At 34.4% G+C, this 25185-nt stretch overlaps 1 pseudogene; it reads right to left on the minus strand.

Moving 5' to 3' along the window:
• The window catches only part of LOC149248371 (ubiquitin-like-specific protease 1C), a 43211-nt pseudogene that overhangs the window by 1177 nt on the left and 16849 nt on the right, over positions 1 to 25185 (minus strand).

Below are 25185 nucleotides of genomic sequence, written 5' to 3' on the forward strand. Positions count from 1 at the left end.
TAGATCATCCCTTATAGGATAGTAAACTTTCAAATCATTTGGCATATTATTTCTCAAAATTTTATGGAATATATGAGTTTTTTATTCCTTTGGTTTCTCGTGATCTTCTTTATCCAAAACAATTAATATAGTAACCTTTTTCTTTGTCCGAACTTGTTGAGTGGGAGATAAAGCCTCTTTTCTCTTTCCAGGGATTAAGCGCCTACAATCTTTTTCTTCTCCAAGAGAAGAACAAAATATGTGTTGTTATAGTATTTATTTGCTAGGCAAATTCCCATGTTTTCCTTTCATGATGAAGCACTTGTTCATCCTGTAAGAAGAATCATCATGCTGTGAAGAAAACTCATGATTTCTGGTTTTATTACGACTAACCATAGACTGGTTATCATTTCTTATAAATTTATTGTCCCTTACATGACTGAAACAACCAGGCTCGAATCCAAAAACATTCCCTGGACTATCTGAATTTCTATTGTTACCTTCTCTCCCGAAAGAAACATTGTGCCCAGGAGAAAAGACATGATTTCTGAAATGGTTTCCATTTAGAAAGGAAGGCGGACCATTTCTTCCAGAAACATTGGAATTTGTATAACTAAAATACCCTAACTTCCCGTCAGAAGAAGAGGGTGAGCTTCCCTTGGTACATTTGTCATCTTCAACTCTAGAACTACGTAGAGATACTATACCACAAGTTAATGATGCAGATTATGAAAATTTAGCTATTAGATGAAATGATATAGAGTCATTCATACATTCAATCATCTCATATCTTCGAGCGGTATCATGTTTGTTAGTTGTTGATCTAAAGATGATCTGAGGTTGTCATTGATGTCAACCCAAGAAGCACCAAGGATTACCCTAAACTTCCATGCTACATTGGGCATCATCATTCATGGTTTCTCATCTCATAAAAATTATACGAATACTTTACTAAAAAATATATTTCTATCAGTATATAGCTCTCCTTGTAATTCCTCACGTTTTTTAAGTTATTCAAGATTGAAGTTAGTAACCCCAATTAGCGGGCTAAAATCCCATGGAGTTGTGGCATGGAATTTATCATTGATATTGGTCACTGAATAGTCAATAATTAATAATTTTTTAAGCTCTTAAAATCCCTCCAATATTCTCTATAAAAGCCCCTCTCAACTCTATAAATATAAATCTCATATATCCTCCAAAAGTAGCGATCGTGGCATTTTTGCTATAACTTTATTTTTGCGAAGTCTTAGATGCTGAAATTAAAACCCATTTCAGCCGAAATCCTAATGAACATTGTGACTGATCTTAGTTCTCTATATTTTTGGAGCTATGATCTATGGAAGTTAAGGTTTTTGTAGGCTCCCGAATTTCATCTCAAAGAGGTGACCTTGGGAAAATTGTCATAACTCTCTTTCTGATAAGGGGATTGGAAATTTGTAAAAAGTAGTGGATAGTAAATGGGCTTTAGTTTCTTTGTATCTATTTCAGATCCAAAAGAGGAAATAGTGACACATGGCATGCCGTACAAGTTCGCTCTACTGAACTAGTCCATAATTAGTTCATTGTGAGAGATTGGGCATAACTTTGCCTTGAAGAATCCAAATTGGGTCAGACCTATGGCATTGGAAAGAAGACTCAGAGAGCTAATGCAGAACTAAAGATCACATACTGGGGATCTTAAATCATAGAGATACATCAAATTCAGTATTGTACTCCTAGAAGGCAAGAGAAAAAACCTAAATCAAGTGTTGTCAAGGGCTACAAAGGACCAGACTTTCTAGGGAAGCAAAGAGGAAGGTGCAACAAAATGACGTAGCAGAGGTAAGATCTAGGTAAGTATCTTCTATATATGCATGTTCATCTCTTAATTTCATTAGGCTATTTTTATTCTAATTTGATGTTCTTGTTTAGCACTAACATATGCTCTGTAGGATGAGGTAAGTTTTGCTACTATCATGTCATGGGTATTTCCTTGAAGACTTTTTATAGGTATTATATATTCATCAAGAGAAGACTCAATGCATAATCTAATGTTTTCAAGAGTGAGAAAGGGCAGCATGACAAGAGAAACAATCAAGGTGCAAAACAACAGCAAGAAGTTCACCACATGAAGTCTTCAAGTGGGAAACACTACATATCAGTCATTGTAAAAGTATCATTGTACAGAGTCATTGTAAAAGCATCATTGTAAAATTTGTATAAGTGTCTATCTATGAAGAGTTGAAGAGGTAGTGTTGGGAGGTCTAGGATCATCATTAGGTGCTTGTGTCATAGTTGGGGTTATGGTCTAGTGTGTCTTCTTATTCTACATCATTCTATATCATTGTAATGTGGACTATTTTCCCTAGTAAGGGAGCCCATTCTTTTTTTATTCTTCTATAGGGTGGTAGAGTGGTGCTAGGTTGGTGAATTTTAGCTCATTGGGTGTTGGGGCATCTGTTCAGCTGACTAACGAAGAATCTCGGGCGTTGGAGAATCCATCCAGTGGGAGCTGGAGAAGAATTCTTTTCTAGATTATAGGAAGTTGGATATTTCTTTTCAATTGGAGTTGAAGATTAAAGAATTATTAGAAAAGTGTTCAGGTGGTTTTTGTCCCAGAGGGGATTTCCACTTTAAAAACTATGTTCATTTGTGTTCCTTTTGTTTACTGCTATTTTTTTACAAACATTGATAATAATTGAAGATTAACTAATGCTCTGAAAGATTAATAATTATAATTATTGAAAGGAATACTGATTCACCCCCCATCTCAGCATTTTCAACTTTAGTCTCACCCTTTTTTCATGGAAATTGGTTCCTCCTCTCTCTCTTAGCCAATAATCTCTATAGAAATCGTTTGATTTTTTCACCATTATCAGATAGTGCAACAATGTGACCTGACTCCAATAGCCTTTTGGTTCTTGCAATTTTTCCATCCAAAGCACTGTCCTCAAGGAATTCAATTTCATTATCATGAAGTGAATCCATTTTTTTCCTCAGATTTATTGAAAACTTGATGAAAGGATATCTTGTATTTCATGGGCTAAGGATAACTCTCAACATCTATGAGAGCTTCTAGAATTTTCTCACATTCGTCGAGTCTTTGGTCTGCTACCCAAGAGCTTTCAGGGCTTTCCTATGCTTTTATTCGCTTTGAATTGAAGCAAGGATACTAGCACAGAGAAGACATATACATGTTCTTTTCTTATCTCTATTCCGCTAACAATTCTCTTAAGGTCCACAGTGTCCTTATGTTCACATTACTCTAAACAAATATGATGATTGTCAAACCCTAAAACATTGTTACTCAACCCTTTTTCCCCCTTTTGAATAATAGTAGATTCATCTCCTCCATCTTTTCTAAGTTAACAATAGATTTTTCCTTATGCCTCCAAGTAGCTTCTTTGCAAGCTGACTGAACGAAAAGGTGGTTCCTTTGTCAAAATATTATGATAAAATTGAGGATCTTTGGTAACCACTTCTACATTTCCACATATATTAGGAGAAGATTCATTTCTTTGAAAACAAGCAAGTGATTACACACGGTCATCAACATCTGTATTTGGTTCAATGTTCATGCAAGAATCAGAAAGACCCTATTTAGCTTTTCCCTGTGAAGTAGCACAAGTAGCATTTAAAGCATGACATGCATTGTCACCAAGGCTCCCTACATACTTGAATATTCTATATCTTCTTTCATTTTTTACGATTGATACATTGTGCCCAATCCCTGGTATGTTGAACCTCGGTCATCCCATGTTCTTTCATTTCAATGGTATCCCCAATAGGAACAAAATCAAGAAGATCCACGTGAGAATCATCAATCAAATTACCCTCTTTCGTGTCCCTGTCAACATCGCCCCCTTTCCATATGTGGTCAATAATGTGTTGAAATTAATAAGTCATCTAGACTTGTTGTTGGTATAAGTTCATACTCCTAGGAAACCTCTCTACTTGCACAAAATGAAACCATGAAATATCCCTTCTAACATCATTTTGTCATTTTTAGGAGCTCCAATAATGTCCTCCACTTATAAAGCTACCAAAAAATACTATGAGGTACCATCACATTTTTAAATTGAGTCTTGTGCTAGAACTTTATTGAAGGTCTTTGATTTTCCAGCTGTGCCTAAATGAGTTACAACATTTGGGTCCAACTGGGGAAAACACTGTGGTTGTAGAGTGCTGAGAACTGTAGATCAATAGCCTCTGTTGGGCATGATTCCACAATTTTGAATACCTTGAAATTTGAAAAACTGAAGCCTGAAATTCTTGAAATATGAAACCTCTCCAAACTTACTTCTAGTTGGGACATGCATCTTATTTATCAACTCAAATTGAACTTAAGAACTGCAACTAAAAATTAAATTCTCAACACCTGAGCTTATTTATTTATAGGTTCCTACCTATTGTACATGACTGATCTCAATCAGGTGAAGTCAGTCTTCTGATGGTACCAAGACAACATTTGAGTGCTGGACCTAATTCCTCCTTACTATTGAAATTCAAAACTTAAAACTAGCATGCACCATAAAATATTTTCAAATAAAAAATTTAGCACATACCCAATAATCAGTAATAGTTATTGTCAAAAGATAATTGTCACATAGTCAAATATGGATCATAATCTGATGAGAAAAGATTTCAACTGTTGCCTTCTCTTGAATAATCTACTGACTTATGTTTTTTTTTTACAGCGAAGCTACATCCATTGTTTGGCTCTTCAATTTTGGGCTTTTCATGAAATTTAAATGGCATCTCCAAGCTATTCCCTGAGACAATATATGATTTATCAAAAAACTTAGGAACTTCCCTATATACCTTGCGCTTTGTAGAAACTGTATTTTTTCCCATGCACTGATGATAATCTTCTTGGCTAGCATCCTTTCCATTTATACTCATGACAACCTTCTTCATTTTAGAAAATGGTTGTCCAAAAATGTCTGCTTGTTGGTTTTCTTCTTGGCATTTTCCTGGGAATGAATTTGCTTGGGGACTAGTATCCAACTCTTTATCACAACCATAGGAATCATAAACAGGAGCATGTTCAAAGTTTACAAAATAAGATTTATGAGGATTTATTTCTAGATGAATTCTTTCCTTATCCACCAGGGCACAAGAATTAGAAAATATGTACTTTTCATTACTAGGTCAAAGGGTTGTTCCATAATTTCTTTTAAAAGAATTATGATATTTGTATTTGAATTAGTAGCACAATTTTCTTCCTCAATGCAATGATGTAACTCTTCTATTTCAGAAACAAGAAAATTATTTCTTGATTTATAGTTACCTCCATACTCTATAACAGTTTTTTGAATATAAATTTCCTCACTTTCCTCATCATAAAGTGGTGGCCCTTTCCACAGGTCTAGAATTTGATCATTTTCAAGAACCTATTCTCCATTCCCAAGAGATATAAATATAATGCATTATTTCAAGGTCGTTGTTAACAACACTTCATTTCCATCTTTCGGACAATCTTGGAAAGATTGTTTCTTAGAAAAAATTTCAGTCTTTCCTAGGAAATATTGCTTGTCATCTTCAGATATTTCCTATGAAAAGGAATGGTTGAATACTACTTTAGGATCATGAAGGATTTGAAAATATGATTCCATATTTTCACATGCAACTTCATCTTTAATTTACTGAGAATTATTTACATTCTTTTCAAGAAGGTCCTCTTGACTTAAAAAAGAAAACAATTTCTTTCATAATTAGATTTGCCACCATTAACTTTATTATAATCTTCATAGCCAAAACCTTGTTTGCTGGAAAAACACTCACAATAATATTCAAAAATCATTTCTGATGGGTACAGAGTTCAGCAAAAATGATTGAATGTTGCATGAAAATCCTTGAAGGAGGAAACACTCAATTGACGCAAGACTTTATACCAAATCCGAGCATCTCCATCTAATAGAAAAATAGCTTCATTAATGTGTCTTCATGTCTAATCCCCTACTATTCCATGCATATATGAAACTCCCTAAGGTGCTAAGCTCGATCTTCATATTCATTTGCTTTGAATCTTGGAAGAAAGGATTTCCAGTCATGAAATGAAGGCACAGGGTTTGGGAAGCCAAGTATGGAACATAAATCTAATGGAGCAAACTTATTTGCCAAGAACATTGGTATTTCCATTTTTGTAACCCAAAAAGGAAAACCCCAAACTGAAGACCACAAGTGAGAATATACAACTAACTGATAAATATTGTCACCCTTAAGAATTAGCTTCAAACTTTATAATCCCAGGGAAAAATAACTTCGTGTCTCTATTCCTTGGAAATGGCACCAAAAAATGTTGTACCTTAGGAGAAAGTTCTTAGCTGTGGAGGAACCAGTGCCTACGACATTTTTATATTTCATAAAAGATTGAAATTAATGGCCAAAAGTACAGGCCATGAACATTTGCAACCAAAAGTTCTGATTTTGAAACCCTAGCCTTCCAAAGCAGAATGGCCAAAGAGGCTATGAGAGTTGCAGGGTGGAGGTGTGAAGTAGAAAATGGAAGAGACAGAGTTTTGGCATAGGCAATAAAGAATATGTGCTTTAACCCTGTAGAAAGAATAATGTAAGGCTGAGAAAATATAATGAAATTCCTAGATGTGGACCACTTCATTAAAGGCTTCAAGATTGATTTTAATGAGCATAATTAAGTAAATTCATCAAAAACTAAACCAAAGAACCAGTTGCATCTTAAACTTTCCAAGTGAGGAAAATACATAAATTTGAATGTTGAAACTCAAGAGAAAAACAATCACTGCAACTTCCCAATGCTAGAATTAGACTGCAATTTATTATTTAGGCTTCAAAAATATTTTGGATTACAATACTCAGTCATGAAGACTGAACTCCGAATCTTTTCAAAATCTTATTCCAGGGTTTTTATTTCTACCTCCTAACCTAACTGTTTCAATTAGTTTGTAAAATTGATTTTTGACACAATTACAAATTATTCATTTTATTTTTATTTTCGTTTAAAAGATTTTACAAATAAGATGAAACTTTGAAATATTATACATAGATATATATCATATCTTATCTGTTGGTTACCAAAATAAAATCCCACCCCTTTCAATACATTTTGGATCTCAACTAATTATTATTGGGCTAGGAATGATAAACAAAGGCCCCAAAATTTTATTAAAGCCACATGAAGTTGAGTTGGAGGAAAACTAACTCTCATTGTAGTTGGAGTGTGGGTCATAGGTCACAGTTTCCGCACGCATGTTAATGCAACACATGTTTCCCCTTAAAAACCATAAACCACTCCACATGAGCACTTGAGTGGTTTCTGTTATATAGATCGAGTGGTGGGGTAACAATCCTCGACCGCTGATCTTTTCCTAGGTAGCTTTGACAAATCCACTTATAGGGGCGTGCTTTATGATAAAATCTGTGTGATTTGTGCCACTGAGGTACCGTTGGATCTGGGCATAATAATATATGGACCATCGATTATTGTGATGAAATTTTTTGAACTGTTATCTAGTAATTTCTTCACCATTGATCACAAATAATCTATACTCGTGATAAAAATGTTGCAGTATTTCTCCACCTGTATATTTACTAGGTCTACAAGAACCCAATACTCTCTAAAATTGGCACTTTTCAAAGGATCTAATGTTCAATATTACTTCCTTCCTTGCACTTATTATGCCACTCACCCTGCCCCTCCCCTTTCTTTTCGGTCCCAATTCATGTATTCCTCTCAAGAGAAAATGAAAATCTTTTAATGAATTTTACTCCTTAGGCAGTGAAAACAAAATTTAGATAACTCTTTCTATATTCTTTAAACTATTTGCAGGTGGATGACATACAAGTTATCTTTTGAAAATAATGGAGATATTAGACAAAGACTAGATTCCCTTAATGCTTTTCGTGTTGCACTACTTAATTTCTCAAAAAACCTCATCAGTCTTCACAAGATTTCTAAGACAACAGAACTCTTTAACTGTTAATGGCATCTACCTTGTTCTTTTCATCTTCAAAATGATTCTTAAGCAAGGTTTTGATGGAATCCCTCAAACAGGAATCTTGAGCGGGTCTGAACCATCTTTTTCCAAGCAATTGCAAATCAGACCTTACGAGCCTTGGTGGAGCATCCTTGATGAAGCGATCCATCAAGTAGTGAACAAATAAGATGCAATCATAATAATTTTCCTGCTCGGGTACCTCGATTTCGTTTAGTTTCAATATTACTAATCAATGTCTTCCATACACTTACTTAAATTGGAATATGAGTAGGGGTCCCTACCTAATTTAAATGCTCCCATTCAGCCTTTAGAAAGCTATGAATATTCTGAAATATAATGTTACTAGTACGAAGACCCAGTGAATCCAAGTGAAGAATAATTGGACCAATTTTATCCTCTCTTGTAGGGAAATAGATCACTGCCAAACTTCAGTGCAAATGATAATATATATGTACAAAGATATATGCCTTCTCAAAGATATTCACTCCTTTCAACCACCTCTGAAGTTTTGCAAGAGAAACACCATCATGTTGTCTTCTATGGTTTTGCAATGCTTCATCTAGTTTATTGTAAAAGTACATATGGAAGAAATCATAGTCAGTGCATTGCTTTGAAGTTATTATTGATTCAAGGCTTTGACGGTGCTGAACGTAGAAATTCATGGTCTGTGAAGACAAATATGAAAAAGGAGCTAGGCATTCCATATAAAAATAGAAAATTTCAACAGATTATGGATCATCTCTTGTAGGACACTAAACTTTCAAATCCTTTGGCATATGATTTATGAAACTGTTACGCAATTTATGAGTTTTTATTTCCTTTGGTTGCTTGTGATATTCTTCATCCAAAAGAATTAATCTAGTAACATTTTTCTTTCTTTGACCTTGTTGAGTGAGAGATGAAGCCTCCTTTCTTTTTCCAGTGGTTAAGTGCCTACAACTTTTTTCTTCTCTAACCAAGGTAGAGAATCTACATTGTTCTAGTATCTGTTTGCTAGGAAAATTCCCTTGTTTTCCTTTCATGATGAAGCACTCATTCGGCCTATAAAAAGAATCATCATGCTGTGAAGAAAAATCATGATTTCTAGTTTTATTATGAGTAACCATAGAGTGGTTACCATTTCTTCCAAATTTATTGTGCCTTGCATGACTTAAACAACCAGGCTTGTCTTTGGAAACATTCCCCGAACTATCTGAATTTCTATTGTTATCTTCCCTCCCAGAGGAAACCTTGTGCCTAGGAGAAAAGACATGATTCATGTAATGGTTTCCATGTACAAAGGAAGGTTGACCATTTCTTCCAGAAACATTGCACATTGTATAACTAAAATACCCTGACTTCCCGTCGGAACAAGAGGGTGAGCTGCCCTTGGTATATTTGTTATCTTCAACTCTAGAACTATGTAGAGTTGCTAAACCACAACTTAATGATGCAAATTGTATAAATTTATCCATCGGATGAACTGATAGAGAGTTGTCCAAACAATCAGTCATCTCATATCTTCGAGCAATATCAAATTTGTTAGTCTCACCATTTTTCCATGGCAATTGGTTCCTTGTCTCTCTATTAGCCAATAATATTTGTAGAAATTGTTTGAGTTTTTGGTTGTTATCATATAGTGCGACAATGTGTCCTGAATCCATTAGCCTTTTGATTCTTGCAATTTTTCCATCTTGAGAATTATCCTCAAGGACTTAAATTTCATTATTGTGAAGTGAATCCATTTTTTCGACCGTCAGATTTATTGAAAACTTGAAGAAAGGATATCCTATCTTTCATGGCATAAGGATAACTCCCAACATCTATGAGAGATTTCAGAATTTTCACACATTTGTCGAGTCTTTGGTCTGCTACCGAAGAGCTTTTAGGGCTTTCGCACCCTTTTATTCACTTCTAATTGAAACAAGGATACTAGTGCACAGAAGACATATACAACTTCTCTTCTTATCTCTATTCCACCAATGATGCTCTTGAGGTCCAAAGTGTCCTTATATTCACATTCCTCTAAACAAATCTGATGATTGTCAAACCCTGAAACATTCTTACTCAACCCCTTCCCCCTTTTGAATAAAAGTAGAGTCATTGCCTGGATCTTTTCTAAGTTAACAATAGATGTGTCCTAATGACTCCAAGTTGCTTCTTTGAAAGCTGATTGAATGAATAGGTGGGTCCTTTGGAAAACAATTATGATACAACTAATGAGATTTGGTAACCACTCCTACATTTCCACATATATTAGCAGAAGATTCATTTCTTTGAAAACAAGCAAGTGATTCCACATGGTCATCAACATTTGTATTTAGTTCAATGTGCATGCAAGACTTAGAAAGTCCCTATTTAGTTTTTCCCTATGAAGCAAAACAAGTAGAATTTGAAGCATGACATGCACTGTCACCAAGGCTTCCTACATACTTGAATATTCTCTATCTTCTTTCATTTTTCACAATTATTATATTGTGCCCAGTCCCTGGTATGCTGATCCTCTCTCACCCCATGCTGCGCCATTTCACCTTTGTCCCCAATAACAATAGAAACAAGAAGATCCATGCTAGAATCATTAAGCAGACTTCCCTCTTTCATGTCCCTATTGACATCACTCCCTTTTCATATGTGGTCAATAATGTGTTGAACTTAATAAGTCATCTAGTCTTCTTGTTGGTATAAATTCATACTCTTGGAAAACCTCTCTACTTGCACAAAATGAAACCCATAAATGTCCCTTCTAACCTCATTTTATCATTTTTAGGAGCACCAAAAATGTCCTCCACTTATAAAGCTACTAGAAAATACTATGAGGTGCCATCAAATTTTGTTAAATTTAATCTTGTGCTAGAACTTTCTTAAAGGTCTTTGATTTTCCAACTTGCTAGAATGCGGTACAACCTGTTGTATATTTATTTGTACATTTATCGAAGTTGAAATTTAATTGTGTTTAGCTTCTCATTTCTCTATATACATATATTTTTTCTATGTATCTTTGCCATATGTAATGTGTAATAGAGCCAACATTTAAAAATCATTGACATACTTACGTTATGCCTTAACATCTCCCCCATACTGGGCTATAGAGTGCCTCTTGGCGCAAAGACATGTTTTAGTTTATAGATGTTACATCTAAAGCCAAAAGTATTTCCTTCCATTGTCTGTTTTGTTAAACCTATTTATTTCAGAACTCCTATCTTTTTATTGCATTTTGTTCAATTGAAAAATTTATTATACTTGACAAATCTTGATTTTTCACTTAGTCTCATTCATTTATTTATTTATCATAAGTCATATCTAAGTTGGAGTTGCAAATAACAATATTGGTTTATTGTTGTCATAAACTTTTTTGACATATGAGTTTTTAAGATGGAGGACAACATGTGATCTTAAATTTCTATGGATGTTTCACTAGAACATTTGATCACAACAAATCTTATAATATTCTAAAATTTTAGACTATGCAAATTTATTTTTCCTTTAGATAATAGATTAAATAAATATTATCTGTGCTTGAAATTATGAAATAATTAAGATATGAGAAAGAAATAACATGCACAATATCCACACAAATGAACAAAATATTTACTATGGGAAACTTAATATGGGAGAATACATAGCAAGAAGTGAGGCCTATGCTCTACTCTCTTTGTTTCATTTGTAAAATTGTACATTCAAAGGAAAGGGCACTCACAATGGAGTTAAATATTGATAGTGTTATCACATTTTTAGTCTAATTTTTTTTAAAGTGCTGACAACGAGAGTGTTAGCATGAATTTGTAATAAACAGGGTTAAAGTGTTAACAATAGGAGTTTCAACACATTTTTGTAAAAATGGTTAGTTAAAACTCTATTTTTCCTATACAACAAAATAAATTAGGGCAAGGTTTCCAAAAAATTGAGAAGGAATTTTTCAAAATCAAAATATTTTTTTGTCGAGAACAGGCCCATTTAAAATAACCTCTCTCTATGTTCTAACAAATATCACGGTTTTGGAGATTCGAATGGTTTTCTAGACCTTGTTTTTCAGAATTTTCCAATTTTATTTTCTTTAAATGTCAAGTGCATGTTCGTTGTTCCAAGCTCATGGGAAGGTTTATGTATTTGTTTGTTTTTCATCTAGAAGAAACAAAATATCAAATGGAAATCATAGTAGATAGAGGATTGGTATTATGTAGATGATTCAAAGAATCATAAAGTAAAGGACATATGTGGCAATCAAATCACAATTTTCTAGGCATCCAAATCAGTATTTGAGGTGGTTGAGGATTATCTTCATCTCCAGATGCCAAAGAATTAAAATTAATAGCTTCATGTCAAGTTCTATATCTCACGCAATAATTGTAAACAAGATTCATCTTTTTAGGCACATATCCAACACATCATGAACACCTAGCATCATGGATCAACCGTTAAATATATTTCTAGATTCCAAGGGAGTGGTTCCATATTTTTAGGCAAAAAATATGCATTTGAAGGACACATGTGATAACAAAGCATCAACCAAAGAATCATTATGGAATTCATCCATATTTAAGGCATAGTAAATGGGCCAGTTCTAGCTTCTTTAGAGGATCGAGTTAGCTCCATATCACATATTTTCATGCACAGAATCAACAACAGGAGATAGATTTGGGTTTCAAGGTAGAGATTAGATCTATCATTTTTCAGAGATTTAACTATCAACCTTTAACCATTTGAGGCCTTTTTGCAATCATTTTAGATTTAGTTTATTTTTGAGATTTTTGTTTAATTTTATTTCAAAAAAATAGAAACAGATTGAGCTTATATTCTATATATATTTTATTTTTCATATGTAATAAGGGTTCAAAACCCTAGCAAAAAATCAGATCTTTGTGTATATTAGTTATTGATACCAATATAAATTGTTGCAATCAATATTATTGGATTTCAGAGATTCATGTGTGGAAAGTTTCTAGTCAGTTGTCGCGTGTGTTTTTTCCTCTCCTTGGTCATAATTTCAATTCATGGATCTTAAGTATTTGAGTACAGTGTTATGAATCAAAATTCTTCATGTATGATCTTTTCATGATTATTCAGCTACTTATGTGTTTTCTTTTAGCTTAAATTTCAACTGAAAAATTCACATGGATTCTTTGTCTTTGTCGTTTACTTCTACTATCTCCTACCATATCTTATTAACAATTTGTCTAAGGAACTTGTTACTATCTTGCCTTTATTAGACTAGTTTCTAAAACTTGTAGCTAGTGTTTTTGTATAAGAGACTCCATGCCCAATGGTTTTTTATTTCCTTTCCAAACCAATTTCATGTTACCTAACAAAACCTGGCCATTAAGTTGAAGTGACGTACTACTAGAAGTGACTAAGAGTGATAGGGTTTTCAAAGAGAGAGCCCTCTATGACTCAGAAGGGCTAGCTTCCATGTCAAAAGTGGTTACAACTTACCTTAGAGTTTTGCCCCCACAATAAGGGTTTTCTCTAAGTGATAACATTTTGGCGTCGTTGTCGGGGAACATAGGTGAAATCTTCACTTGCTGGACAAAAAGTAACAAATATTCTCTCTGATGGTGAACAAAGGACAAACATAGAAAGGTTGTGGATCATTCAACTGGGGACTCCATTTTGAACTGAATATCGAGATCAAAACTTTCATGACGACTCCACTGGTTGAAGACTCAGTTGTCTGAAGAAATGTTTGGTGACTCCACTTCCTTGAGATGGATCCACAATCTACAAGGTATGCTCCTATGAATCATGTTCATATTCTTGGCATTCCAAATCATATTCCTCATATAGATTGGCAATTGTATTTTCCAAGATTCAAAGATGAGGACGAGGATGATGTTGCTCTTCATTTGGCGAAATTTCATGTGCATATACATAGGCTTGGGGTTAAATTTCATGAAGACTGCCTGATGAAAATGTTTATGGCAATCTTAGAAGAAAAGGAAAGATCCTGGTATGAAAGGTTCCCACCTACTAGTCTTTATTCTCTTAAATATTTTCATACCGTTTTCTGTAAGAATTATAAGGAATGCACCCAATAGTCATCACTTTTTGAGAACTGTTGCGAATATTTCAAAATATTTATTCAATATGTGGGAATTGAAATTGATAATGAAGATTTAATGGATGAAGAAATCCAAGAAGCACTGTTTGAAATTTCTTTTCATCACGAAGAACTAGAAGAGACTTGCTGCCATGAAGCTCAGGAGTGTTTTTAGAAAATAGTAACATATCCCTTAGATGAAAATAAAATTCAGGAAAATCTTAATGATGACAAAAATATTCCATTCCATGAGTTTGATGAAAATGTACAACAACCTTGGCAATCTTTTCATGATCAAGATAGAGATCAAGATAGTCAACAATGTTTTCATCATTCTTCAAATGACCAAGAAAATGATAGGGACAACCATCTATATATATTTTTAAATCAGTCATTTTATGGGTTTTTTCTCATGATGAAAATGGTGAACATGAAAATTTTGAAAGTGCACAAATGGAAACTCCAAGCAATGAGAACACTCATCAGGATAAATACCTAGAGTTGTAAAGAAATAATGAAGAAAAATGGGATGTTTTAAACTCCTTGAATGGCACTGAAACTACTCTTGATTTTACATCCTTGGAAATGAAAAACTCAAAAGATTTTAAAGGTCATGAAAATAGTCCCATTAAATTAAAAGAAAGGGAAACTTTTAATTTTTTTTATGCACATGATGTGGTTGTTCTTTTTGAGCTTGTTCAAAAATGTATAGAGGTTGTTTCTGATGTGAATGGTGAACAACCTCCTGCCATACTTTTTTAGTATGATGTTGAGAATCAAGATACAAAATAGGAACAACCAACATATAATCATGAAAATAATGCTTGTTTGTTGGTATATCATCAGGAAGAGGTGAATTTGCATGTTTTCCATGATCCTTTGGCTATCATGTTAGAGTCATCAATGTAGGATAATTTTATGTTTTATATGGACCATGGGTTTTAGTTTCAGTTAGAGTTTGATTTTCCATTTTCCAAGTTTTTCTTTTTTCAAAACAATGAAAACAATGTCTAGTCATTAATCCAACTATTTGCATGGTTGCAATGGGATTTTCATTTCACCTAATTGGGCGGAGACTTTTAGTAGGTTAGAGTAGGAAATGACATGGAATGAGTTTGGTTTTTTAGCAGTGAGTTTTCAATTTTTGTTTTCAGTTTGTAGTGTGTGGCTTTCAGCTACATAGTTAATTGGTTGCAAGGATTTTGTTTTCAAGTAAAAGGTTGAGAGAATCCAATGTATTAGGCTACTATTCTATGGGGTTCTTGTTGCCATCCATGATTGACAGCATCCCTGTGGAGCCAATCATTATCACATTTTTTAGTATAATTTTTTTTAAAACGCTGACAATGGGAGTGTCAGTGCGAATTTGTAATAAATAGGGTTAAAGCGCTAAAACAAGAGTGTCAATGCATTTTTGTAGAAATGGTTAGTTAAAACTATTTTTTTTCCTGTACAACACAGTAATTGCAAGCATGGTTTCCAAACAAATGAGGACAAATTTTTGAAAATTGAAAGAGGTTTTGTCCACAACAAACTCATTTAAAATAACCTATCTTTGTTTTGTAACAGCTATCAGAGTTTTGGAGCTTTGAATGGCTTTCTGGACCTTATTGTTTAGAAATTCACTAATTTTATTTTCTTAAAATGTCAAGTGCATGTGCATTCTTCTAAGCTCGTGGAAGGGTTTATGTATTTGTTTATTTTTCATCTACAAGAAAAAAATATCAAATGGAAGTCACAGTAGATAAAAGATTGGTGTTGTGTAGATGATTCGATGAATCATAAAGTAAAGGATGAATGTGGCAGTCAAATCACAATTTTCTTGGCATCCAAATCAACATTTGAGGTGGTTGAGGATTCTCTTCATCTCTAGTTGTCAAAGAATTAAATTTAACAACTTCATGTCAATTTCCATATACCTTGCAACAATTGTAAACAATATTCATCTTTTTAAGCACATATCCAACACATCATGAACACTTGGCAACATGGATCAACTTTTAAAGATATTTCTAGATTCCAAGGGAGTGGTTCCATATTTTTAGGCAAGAAATATGAATTTGAAGGACATAGGTGGTAACTAAGCAACAACCAAAGAATCATTATGGCATTCATCCATATTTAAGGAAGATTAAATGGACCAGTTCTAGCTTCTTTAGAGGATTGATTTAGTTCCATATCACATATTTTTAGGCATAGTATCAAAAACAAGAGATAGATCCAAGTTTCGAACTAGAGATTAGATTCTTTTTTAGGAGATTTAATTGGAAACCTTTAACCTTTTGAGGCATTTTTGCAATCATTTAAGATTTAGTTTATTTTTTATATTTTTGTTTAATTTTATTTCTAGAAAATTGGAAATAGATTGAGATTGTATTCTCTATATATTTATTTCTCATATGTAATAAGGGTTTGGAACCATGTAAAAAATCAAACCTTGGTGTATATTATTTTTTATACCAATAGAACTTGCTGCAAGCAATATTACTGGATTTCAGAGATTCAAGTGTGAAAAGTTTCCAGTCAGTTTTTGACTGTGTTTTTTCTTGTCCTTGGTCATAATTTGAATTCATGGATCTTTAGTATTTGAGTACAATGTTATGAATCAGAATTCTTCATGTACCCTCTATTCATAATTATTCAGATACTTATGTGTTTTTTTAAGATTAATTGTCAACTGCAAAATTCACATGGTTGCTATGTCTTTGATGTTTACTTCTATTGTCTCCTACCATATCTTGTTAACAATTTTGTTAAGGAACTTGCTACTATCTTGCCTCTGTTAGACTAGTTTTTACAACTTGTAGCTAGTGTTTTTGTATCAAATACTCCATGCCCAATGGTTTTATATTTCCTTTCCAAACCAAGTTCATGTTACCCAACAAAACCTATCCATTAATCTAAAGTGACCTACTTCTAGAAGTGACAAAAAGTGGTAGGGTTTTCGAAGAGAGCCCTCTCTAACTCAGAAGGACTGACTTCCAAGTCAAAAGAGGTTATAGGTTATCTTAGATTCCCCCCCCCCCCACAAAATGGGTTTTCTCTAAGTGATAATAGACATTATGGCCCAAATCGCTACTGCAAAATTATCTTCCTTATCTTCTATGCTCTTAGAGTCCCACTCCTAGATATTTTTTCTCAATTACGGGATGAGAAAGATGCTAAATAATGGAACTCTTTATCCTCCTAGTGGCCAAATATTTAAAAATGGCCTGGAAGTTATCTAGGACTAGGAAATTTTACTACCCTTATTTTCCAAATTGGAAAATGTCTCTAAAATGCATCTAAAATTTTATTCCTCCCAATTTTCCACCCAAAATATACAATATGGATGAAAACTAGTATGATGATTCAATGTAGATCATACCCCACTATTTAGGGATGTTTTTGGTCCCAAAAATCTATAAATGATGTTGTGACGAATTTATTCTTCTACCTTATCCTTGGAGTACCATTTTCTTTGCTTGGAAGTTGTATATTCAACCCAATCTACCAATATAGATTTAGTTTATTAGTTTTGTTGGGGAAATTTTTTCCATGCCCTTTATGGTTGGGAGGATGTCCTCTTCCTAGTGATACAACATGGAAGTATGATAGAGTTTGAAATTATCCACATTCATTACTAGGAAAATGTAGACATATGGGGGGGTAAACTGAGTTAGTAGACATTATCTCACACCTTCCCATATACTTTTAAAGGAACACCAAAAGATTGATCTTCTTCTTAGGATCTAATGGTATTTATTTGTTTATCTGAAACCAAACTCTTCAACCCACTTTGAATGACTTCTTTGTTTTATGCTCATCATGTGGATCCTTGTACTTTTCCTTTGACTTCTTCAATGTCTCTTACACTTGTAGATGGAACTTACTAATATTTAAAAAAAAAATCTACTCTCAATGCTTCTTCTATGAGGTGTTCCTCACTCCTTCCTCCCAGTTATATAAACATCTAAGGGGTGAAGGTGGAAAATACCCAAAACAATTTCCAAAACATGATTGGTAATTGGTAAAGTGTGGATTGCTCTATTATAAAAGTGTTGAATATAGATGATTTAGATCACATCATTATATTCCTTTTCATCAATTTTGATGATTTTAGGGTGGAAAAATTAGAAAAATCATCTTATAGGAACAATTTTGGGGGAAAGACCCAATTTGGAGAATTATGGTCATAAATCTTCAAGAGCCAACTTGAGACCTCAAATGAAATTTTTTGGGGGCTAAAAGTTTGTTTCTTAAGAACTAAACCCCATGAAGTTATTCTACACATAGAGACTAATTTTCAGTGATCCGAGGAAGACTCCAATTAGAGTTTGGATGTAAAAGCTATGCTTTTTGGAAGTTAATATATTTTGATTAACCGACATAATTTAGGAGGATGTCACATTGATCCCCACTAATAATGGAAAATGTAATAATAATGTGGGGAATATGAATAATATTATATAAGGGTAAAATTGTAACTCATGTTGAGGGTTTAATGAGTAAAATATAACCCCTATTTTTCTATAAATATATGATGTAAGTAGGCCACTAGGAGGAAAAGTAGTTCCATTCTATTGATATGAATTTTGTTCCATAATAGAGAGTAGCTAAGAGTGGATGAAAAAGAGAGAAAAACATAGGGATTTGTGTTATATTATAGTCCATGGACTATAGGTCTCAAATAAATCCATGTAGAGTGTCTAATCCTTTGTATTTCGATCATTTCCATTCAAGAATAGGTGAGCGGAGAAACCTCACCTTCTTGCTAGGATTTCTTCCTAAAGGTTTTCCCATATAATATCTTTGTGTTAATTGTGATTGATTGTTTGTATTTTAATGTTCTATATTTTTTCATTCGTATGTTATATACATAAGTAGAAAGAAAATAATTAATAAATCCATAAATATAATGAAAATTAACCCTCATTGTACATATTTCACATTTTAGTCAATTTGTATCATATTTGTTGTGACAAACTATCTATTGGAATATCCACAACTATTTATAGATCATAGTGGTATCATAGTAGGTTTCGTTTGGTATTTTATGGGAAGTTGTAGGGGATTACAATGGTTTAACAAGAAAATAATGAAGTCCCAAATATGGCCAATGAATCGTTTATGATAACCATGAAGATGAAACAGAGGAGAAGTGTGTGTGGATAGAAGTTAAAGTCATAGATAAAACTATAACATGATCCTCCTCATGTTGGTGCTAACTAATAAGCTCAAGTTGTTCTAAAAATATGGAGGTTCCAATGTAGAGGTCATATCAAAGGGAAATTGGGGGATCAAGAAGAACCAAAGAAGGAATCCAAGAAAATTGAAAAAGAGAAACCAAATTCATCCATTCATATTTTCTCTTCAAGATGGAAGTGATGGTGGTGTGGTGAAGTAAAATTCTAAGTGCAGACACAAACAATTCCTCTAACCCGATAGCAGGTCTAGCCACAAACAAGGAATTCTATGGAAGATTTCCTTACATTAGAACCAATTAGGAGGGCCTACCTCTTAGTACGATTATCCCGTTTGGTGATGACCTTGCTTGCTCACTCTAACTATCTCTCATTTCCTTCTTCGAGCACCTTAAACAAGTAAACAATAGCAAACAACAACTGTGATAATAGACAAATTGCAATTCAACCTACTTAACAAGTCAAGAAGCATTAAGCCATAAACATGTGAGATGATATATTATGTAGGAAATCAAATGATAGTTGCATATATATTAAATCAAGAAGAGATTACAACCATTGTCTTGATGTTGTTGTTATCCTCCAACAAATCCAGGTTCCCACACACGTCCACTAGCATTTGATCTGATAATGAGATCTAAGACATTTAATAAGGCATTACAGACTCATGCGCATGGATTTTCCTATGTTATTTTATGTAATGGACCGATAAGATTGCGAAATACACAAACAATGAAGCAGTAAAAGAAGCATAATAGACAAACACATAAACACAACAAGTTCAATAAGGAGTTCACACAATACTCCTGGGCTACAACTCTTGGTCCAGCCTTCAGTGGCGACCTCTCTATTATGTCTTCAGAACAGAGTTTTACAACAGTGTGAGCTCAACTTGAGTCTCAACACACAACAGATACAACAGCAAGAGTTTTCTTGAACCTCTCAAGCTTCTTTGAGTACACAAACTCTCTCAATCACTCTCTATCTCTGTCTTTACTCTCTGTCTTGGCACTGCCTGCAATATTGCTTGTCTTTGTTTCTGTCTTTTGTGGCTTTAAAGGCAATCTGCTCTTCCTGTTCATTTCACCTTCTCGGCTTTCTGTCTCCCAACCTCTATCCACTTGAATCCCTCTTCTAGCATTACACAATCATTGCATAATGCATAAAGGGGAGGTGGCCACCTATTCTGCAACGTAAGAGTACCTTGGGCCTTTGGAACCCCTGAACCATCCGAGCTCTTTTAACATAGGGAAATGTATTCAAAACTAAGAAAATCCGCCAAAACATAGTCTTTCGGACTTCAAATCTTCAGAATTTCACCCTATTCTCCTATTGGGACCGTCTATAAGTCGCTATCGCATGTCGTAATTGCCTATCCCTTTTTATTTTAGAAATACATTAAACTTGTGAAAATAACGTAAAAATGACTCCCTCCAGACTTCAAATATTATGTATTTTCATTCCCAAGCCCTTCGGGTCTGGGTTTTATCGCATCGACATTGTTTCTTTGTATTTTGAAATACACGGAATTACATTAAAAATGCCAATCGATGGATCTGAAATTTTTAGCATGTCGTTTGTAATTATATCGGTTTCGGCTGTCCCGTATATATATATATATGTGTGTGTGTGTGTGTGTGTGTGTTTTCCCTTCTACATGGCTCCGATGCGACTAGTCGCAGTTGCATGTCGCATGGGCCCAAGGTCATGGTAAGTGCTTCTATTGAAATCTATCGATGCGATATGGCGGTGCAACATGGGCCATCGATCTGCGCGCTTGATTGAAGGTCCTTGTTGAACCTGCCAATCGCTATTACAACATACATATGATCTCTGATGATTACAACTCTTGATTGTGATTCTCCAATTAGATCTAGACCATTGATCGGCCAAATCTGATGGCTACTGTGCAAAGTTGCCGATAACCGATTTTTTCATTATTTCTTCATGATTTTGGCTACCAATAGTGTTTTCTACCTTTTTGAAAGGTTTTCTCATGTGATTTTTTTTTTTGGTCTTTTAAATGATTTTAAGTGGATTTTGAAGACTTTAGAGAGTGTTTTAGGATCAATTTGGATCACGCCTTCCCACTGAAAATGATTTTAGACCACCAAAAGTTGGTTTTCAAGCATCGCTCAAGTGAGGATGCAGCTCCCTCACTTGCCCAATCTCTATCCATTTTGCACTATTGGGTTTTGAACCTTTGAGTCCAATTCTTAGGTACTCAAGGGTTCAAACAGTCTTAAATGTTCTGCATTTACCACTGAATAGATGTGCATGTAAGCTAGCAAATCAAGGCGGAAAGCATTCTCACCAATTTTCTCAAGTATCTTGAAAGGACCATACCTTATTGGCTTCAACTTCTTTCCTTCACCTTGCATTATGTCTTTGCTAATATACAGCTAGACTTGATCACCAACTTGGAAGCTATGCTCCATCCGATGCTTATCATGCCTTGCCTTGTACTTGGCTTGGCTCCTTTCCAGCTATTCCTACACTGCCTGGTGAATTTCTTGGATATGTTCAATGAACCTAGTTACTTTTTCCACATCGTTGTGTCCATCAGCTACTATGTCTTTCTCAAAGACAAAATCCAAGGGAGACCTTGGTATGAAACCAAAAGAAGTCTCAAAAGGAGATCTATGTGTAGAAGAATGTTTAGCATGGTTGTAAGCATGTTCCACATAACATAAATCTTCATCCCAAAGCTTGGGATGCTTACTGCAATAACCCTTGAGCAACTGGATCACTGTACTATTGACCACCTCTATTTGGCCATCTGTTTGTGGATGAAAGGTTGTGCTCTTCTTCAGTCTAGTGTCCATCAATTCGCACAGACTTGACCAAAACTTCCCAACAAATCGGGAATCTCGATTAGATACTATGGAAGTGGGTAACCCAAAATGCACCCAGACATGCTGAAAGAACAATTTTTTTGTTTGTTCAACTGCAATCTGTTTGTTACAAGGTATTAAAATACACATTTTGCTTAACCTGTCCATAAAACGTACATATAGTCATGACCTTTTCTAGATTTTGGCAATCCCCCAACAAAATCCATGGAAACACTTTCCCAAGGATGAGAAGGAACTGGAAGTGGAGTGTACAAGCCTACTTTTCTATTGCTGTGCTTTCTTTTAGCACACATGGTACACCCTTTAATATATCTAGAAACTGTTTCATTCATTTTTGGCCAATAGCAGAATCTTTGCAGCTGTGAAACTATTTTACTTACACCAAAATGACTTGATATCAGAGAAGTATGTGCTTCCCTAATTATGTTAACTCTTTCAGTTTGTGGAATGCATAACTTTCCCAAATGATATAAGAGTTGGTCCTTAACATAATAGTCCAATTCTTCTGAGCATACTATTCAATGTAGATTTCATGCATTACTGAGTTATGCTTAAGTATAGTTGATGCATTTATAATTGGTCTAGACAACATATCTACAACTTTATTGTGTATGTCCTTCTTTTATCTGATGACTAGATGAAACTGTTGTAGGAAACCCATCCACTTATAGTGTCTTGATTGCTGCAGTTTAGTTTGTGAGTGCAAGTATTAGAGTGGCTGATGATCAGTATGTATAACTGTTTCTTTGCCCATTAAGTAATGTTTCCACTTTTTTACACTTTGTACTAATGCATACAATTCTTTATCATATATGGGATAATTAACTATTGCAGAATTAAATGTCTGAGAATGGTAGCATATGGGTTTACCATGTTGCATCAACACTGCTCCCATGGCATAGTCATTGGCATCTATTTCGATCTCAAATGGTCTTTGAAGATTTGGCAATGCTAGTACTAGTGTTGTACTAATTTTTTCTTTCAAGGTGTCAAAGGCTTTATGTTGTTTGCCTCACCACTAAAACACCTTGTTCAATCTTGTCAAAGCATGTAAGGGAGATGTAATTAAGGAAAAGTTAGCAATAAATTTTCTCCAATACTGTGCTGCTCCTAGGAAGCTTCTAACATCTGTAGTAGATTTGGGTTTAGGCTAGTTTACGATGATTTCAACCTTAGAAGGATCTATCTTCAATTCACCATCCCCTACAATATGACCCAAATAATTCAAAGATGTTTTTCCAAATTCACACTTTGATAATTTAACATAGAGATTTTCTTTTTTCAAAACATATAGTCTACTTTACATGCTTCAAATATTCTTCCCATGTTTTACTGAAGACAAGAGTGTCATCCAAATATACAATTACAAAATCATCAACAAAAGGTTGGAGTACATCATTCATAACTCTCATGAAAGTGGCAGGAGCATTAGTCAAGCCAAAAGGCATAACTAGCCATTCATACATCCCTTGCTTTTTTTTGAAAGTAGTCTTCCATGCATCTTGCTCTGCTACGTTGACTGATGATAACCACTATGCAAGTCCAACTTGGAAAAGTAAACATCTTCCTTCAACTGATCCAATAGATCATCAATGTGAGGAAGGCAATAACGATTCTTGATCGTTATTTTATTCAGCGCTTTGTAATCAATGCACATCATCCATGAACCATCTTTCTTCCTCACCAACATGATTGGAGATCTGCATGGTGATGTTCTTGGTTTTATGAACCCTTTCTCAAGCAGCTCCTGTACCTGCTTCTTAATCTCTGCATTCTCTAAAGCAGATAACCTATACATTCCGATGTTAGGGAATGGAGCATCTTGCTGCAAATGAATATCATGTACAATATCCCTTTTGGGTGGCAGACCTTTAGGTTCTTGAAATAAGATATCATATTCTGAAACGAATTTTTCTAAATCAACGTTCTGTTTAGCATTACAGCCCTCAAATACATTGGTTTTATCAGGTTTCATTTCCTTTACAACCATCAGTAAAAATTGCTTACATGAATTTACAATTCTTTTCATCTGCCCTGAGTTTATGAGAGTATAATTATTCTTGAGTTTATGAGCTCTTACAATATATTCTATTCCATCTTTAACAAGTTGATACTTATTTTCAACTCTATAGAAAATGGATTTTCTATCATATAAGTAAGGACTTCCTAAAACAATTCCATACATATCCAAGGGAACGATATCTAACTCAACCTCATCTACAAATGTTGACCCAAAAGAAAACATAAGTTTACATTGTCTAGTCACTTGTAGCTTTGCTTTATCACATACCCAACCTAATGGATATGGATTCTTGTGAGGTGTGGTTAGTAATCTCAGCTTCTTCACAATTGTTTCAGAAATCAAGTTTACTTGTGAGCCACTATCAAATAAAGTATCAATTTTTTGATGCTTGGAAATAACTCTAATATGAAAAAGCTCATGTCTTTTCCTCTCATTTTCTTCACTATCAATAGCTTGTGTAGAATTACTAGTAGATGCTTCAGAATTTTTACCTTTTATACATGTGGCTGCAATTTTTGTTTCATCACCTGAGTCTGACCCCAAATCTTTCGGTATAGCAGCAGCAGTCTTCTTCTTCTTCCCATCAAACTTCTTCAGTTTCAGCTCTGGATGCAAAGAATAGCAATGTTCATCATCATGCCCATCCTTCTTACAGTGAGTGCATGAAGTTTTGTCTTTTTGTACAACGCTTGTCTTCCTCTCCTTCCATTTCTGCTTCCTCTTTTCCTTGTTCTTGCTTGCAGTGGGTTTTGATGATCCCCCAATCTCTGGGTTCACATTCTTGCCTCTAGCCTCTAGATGTGTAGCCTGAACAAATACCTCATCTATGCTAGTAGGGTTAAACATGAGAATGGTGTGCCTCAAATAGTTGTGTAGACCACCTATATACTTCAGCAAAGTTTCAGGTGAGTCTAAATAAATGCCTAGAATTAAAGCTCTTTTTATAAATTCTTGGGTGTAGCTTTGTACACTTTGCCCCTTTAATTGGTGAAGAGTTTGCCAACTCATCATAGCTTGCTGCATATAAGCTAGTGGATAGAATTGTTTTTTAATGGCAGAAACAAATTCACTCCAGACAGAAAGAATTTTACCATGCTTCTTCAAGTCAGCTTGTGTCCTACCTTCCCACCAGAATAAGGCAGTTCCTCCAAGACGTAGGCTGGCCAACTGAATT

Source organism: Pinus tabuliformis, chromosome 7 (genome assembly GCF_031772625.1).
Source record: "Pinus tabuliformis cultivar Carrire ecotype Pingquan chromosome 7, CPIR1, whole genome shotgun sequence".
Taxonomy (NCBI): domain Eukaryota; kingdom Viridiplantae; phylum Streptophyta; class Pinopsida; order Pinales; family Pinaceae; genus Pinus; species Pinus tabuliformis.